This window comes from Mus caroli, chromosome 18 (genome assembly GCF_900094665.2).
Source record: "Mus caroli chromosome 18, CAROLI_EIJ_v1.1, whole genome shotgun sequence".
NCBI classification, from domain to species: domain Eukaryota; kingdom Metazoa; phylum Chordata; class Mammalia; order Rodentia; family Muridae; genus Mus; species Mus caroli.
Window position 1 is genome coordinate 2,946,542 of NC_034587.1, and position 4,509 is coordinate 2,951,050.

Below are 4,509 nucleotides of genomic sequence, written 5' to 3' on the forward strand. Positions count from 1 at the left end.
ATCTCTCCAGCCCCTGACATGGGCTTTTGAAAATTCAAAGCCAACTCCCAGTGATATACTACCTTCAACAAGGCCACACCCACTCCAACAAGGCCACACTTCCTAATCCTTCTAGTCTTTTCATCAGTTTCACTTCCTGGTGACCCATCATTCAAACACATGAACTTATGGGGGCCATTTAAAATCTATGCTAAAATCTCAAGCTACTTGAACTTACTAATACCATCATTTTTATATTAATAAACTTACCTGAACACAGAAGTATTGGGTGTTGATCTGGTGCTTCTATGTATACAAATGCTAAATTATAAAGCCCAAGAATCTGGTTACCCCTATCCAAGTGAATTGTCAAGTATACCGGTCTTTGTTGTATAAACCTTGCTCCCCATTTAAAGCTATTGGTTAAATATAAGCTGATTACTGGGGAAAAGAGAGGTAGGCAGGGTTTTGGTTACCAAGGTAGGGGTCACAGGTGGGGACCACTAAGAGAGAGACAGAGGGGAGAAGGAGAAAGATGGGAGAGCAAAAGGTCTCTATAAGACAGGATGGATCATGAGCATGTGGTCGGGAGAAGTGCATCTTGAGGACAGACTGAAAAAACAGAAATAACAGGTGATACTCAAACAGTAAGTAATTGGGGAGTAGAGCTTGGAATTAACCAGTCTAGTGTATAGACTGGTTAATTCCAAGCTCTACTATTCTATCAGGGTATACGGAAACAGGAAAGTGACTAAAATGGGGCCCATGTTCATATCCCTAGTACCCATGTACAAGTGGATGTGGTAGTATGCATCTATAATCCTTGCACTCCTGTAGAAAACGGGGGAGGGAAAGATGGGAGAACCACCCCCAAACACACATGATTTTTCAAAAAGGTTTAGAATAGCCCATGAGCAATGTAGATGAGAATACTCACCACATTTGTAAAAAATTATCCCTAGAAGGCTCTATAGCACTTCTAAGGTTGGAGAGCATAAATTTACAATGTTACCAACCTATGGAGCTATCTTATCCTGGACTCACCCCCGGGGTATCCTTCCATTCAGATGTTGAAAGTCTATTAAATTCTTGGGGAAAGTTCCGATCAGGTCATCTAAAGACATGCCCTTTCCGTGCCACTCTTATCACCTTATTTAAGTACTAGTCACCATCCAAAAGTATCTTGCTTACTTAGTCAACTTATCCTGTCCCCTATATAGCGTAGATACCAAGAGCAGATAACTATTTTTCTCATTCATGCCTGTGATCTCCAAACTTAATATAACAATGTCCAAATGTTTGAGCCCTTGAGAAAAAAAGAATATTGTTGACTGGCTAAATAAATGTATAAATATTTGTGCAGGGTTGAATTAATACTTATTCGGTATATAATATGTGAATCAGTTATCTATACAATTCAATGTATTCTAGGACCTAAAATATATTGATTGCATACAGGTATCAATACTATTGGTATACATTATATTCCTTTTTATTTAAAAATATTTAAGTATTTAAGATCGTAATAAAACTTATTGATGATGGCTTAGAATTTCCACTGGAAGCAAAAGAGAAGCAAGAATCATTGGTGCAGACATGCTGTAGCAGAAGGATAAGAAGTTTTGTTTGTTTTGAGAGAAAACTTTGTTTTGCGTGTAGCTTAGGGTGTTCTTAAACTCCCTAGGTAGCTTGGGTTGGCCTTGAACTTATGAGCTTCCTGCCTCGGGTTAGAGATGAATATCACCATGCCTGGCTGTGAATAAGAGTTGTGAAGAGTGAAGAGTGGAGACTTGCTTCCAGTAGGACAGCCCAGGACTGAGGGAGGCCGTGGCTTATAGATCCCAGGCAGTAGAAGTGGGGCCTCTGTGGTGATGGAGGCCCCAACACACCAGAAAACAAGGTATTTAGATGAGGAGACTCTGAGAAGGGGACATTTGAACTCTGGATGGTGCATTCAGGGTGTGACCTTAAGCAATGCTTCAGGATGGCCACACTGAAGTTGCGTCTCCTCACACCTATGAAACAGTGATGAAGAGCAAGCTGGTCTAAGAAGTTCCCTTGACACGTCCTGTCCAGAAGAGTCCACATTGAAGCCAGTGAGACATGCAAAGGAGGGATGTTCTGAGCTGACTGCACTAGGGCACAGCTGTCTCTGTGTGGACCTTTGCTTGCGACTTGTTTTATTTTTATTTTATTTTATTTTTTTTAAATATTTTTATAACCCTGAGAGGAAGGAGGTGCTTTGCATAGTTCAGGCAAGGGTGGGAAGAGGAGGGGGAGGAGGCATGCAGCCATCCCTCTCTGTGCTGAGGGCCAGACTGAGTGTGAGAAATTGATGCAGATGTCTCCTGTGAAACTTAGGGCAAGGAGCAAAGGCCCCAGTGTGATGAAGTTGGACCTAAGGAAATGGAGAATCCAGACAGAAGCACAGCAAGTTTGAAATTCAAACAGGGTAGCTGAAGTTACCAATTTTCTCCAGTTTATGACGATAGTGGAGCATGCCAGCTTGTCCATTCCACAGTACCCTCTTTCCTCCCTACAACATCCAGCCTGCATAAATCCCTTCTTCTTGTGTTTCTGAGCATCCATGAGGACTCCCTGATAAGATGAGGGCTTTTCTTTGGTTTGGCTTGGTTTCGTTTGTTTGGTTTGGTTTGGTTGCTCCTGGAGTTTGCTGCCATTCGACCCCCAGAGGTGGTGCTCTCAGATCCTGCATGGGCACAGTTCTACAGCGTTCCTTACACCAGGATACCAGGATGTCCTAACTTCACTTAGCACTTGAAACAGAAGTCACAATGCAGGAACAAGCCCCAAATTCAGTATCAGAGGTCTGTAGTATGAATATTTTAATAAGTCTCAGCACAGGATTCCTTCCTGCCTTTGACCATTTATGTTCCCAGGTGAAAGGCACACACAGCCTTTATATTTTAACATGCCTTAAGCAGCACAATAGCTGGGCAACTGCCTACCCTCCATGCTGTTAGAATCCACTTTCCTACCAATAGCTCCGAGTTACTACTTCCTAATTTCTATGTCCCATCCTGGCTGCTCTTGATTCAACTGAGCAGCTGTCTGGGCCACATTCTCTTGGCCCTTTTATTTTATATGTTGGCTCTGGTTTTTCCTCCTATACCATGGCTGTTCTCTTCGCTCCTCTCCTGTACATCCTCCTAAGGCATGACAGCTCTCTCTCTCTCTCTCTCTCTCTCTCTCTCTCTCTCTCTCTCTCTCTCCTTCCTTCCCAAGCCCAGGGAACTAAAACTCTGCCTATATCTCTTCTCCACAGCTATTGGCTGCTGGCCTCTTTATTTACCAATCAGAATTAACTAAGGGCAGGGCCCCTCAGTGTCTTACATGAGAACCCTCTTGTACAGTTTTGGGTGACCCAAATTAGCATTTGAATACAGGCAGCATTAGGCCAACCTAATACAGAGATCAATTCTCTTACAGATTGAAGTGCCCAACTGGCTACTTATTTTCTTAACCTATAGGCTCCCCAGAGCACGGACTTCCCGACAAAGTCCTAGACTGCATCTTTAACATGGAAGATCACCTACATTTCTGCTACAGGGCAGGAGAAGGTGAGAAACAATAGGCCCAAATGAAAGGTCTTTCTGTGCTTCTGTGCAGCGGGGAGGCAGACATTTTCACTGATAATACATTTCTCTGAAATGATTCATGCAAGATAGTTATTGACAGCCATGCTGATTAACCAATTAGAATTTTAAGTCCTTTTTACTGATGGCCTAACCAAAAGTGGGCTCCTACCCCTGAAAAGCCTCTCAGTCTACAAGTACAGAGTTTTTAAGGCAAATACCACAAAGGTTTTTGGGTCAAAGTAACTTTGAAATGTTCATTCCCAACAGAGCATAGTAATTACTTTAGAGATGACATGCCAATTATTTTTTACTTATGTCTCTTCTCATTATTTTAGTCTACTTTATTTTGGTTAATACATCTAGACTGTGGTCAAGGTCATGAAAACCTCACATATGCTGGGGGAAGAGCAGAGGCTGAGAACTGTTGAGTCAGAGCACAGCGGTGCTGCCTCAGTCATCTTGCTTCCTGGCTTGAACGGCTACTCTTCTGGAACATTCACGTGGGTTCCACGGGCTCTGAAAAGGCGGCTCTGTCCTGAGTTTGCTCACTCTCGCCTCCAGGAAAGATTAAGAAAACGGGCTTAATGAGGTCTCGGGTTAAGGTACCCTGGAAACATTAAGAAGACATCGCACATGCACGCACTACTTCTTCTTGAAAGAACTCCAACTGTTTCAGAGAAAGCCTATCAAAATATACACTGGTCTGGATTGAAGATGTTGCTCAATGCTTGCTTATGATGAACAAGAACTAAATTCAAATCCCAGCATCAAGAAACCATCTGTATTAGTTAGGGTTTTACTGCTGTGAACAGACACCATGACCAAGGTAAGTCTTATAAAAAACAACATTTAATTGGGGCTGGCTTACAGGTTCAGAGGTTCAGTCCATTATCATCAAGGTGGGAGCATGGCAGTATCCAGGCAGGCATGG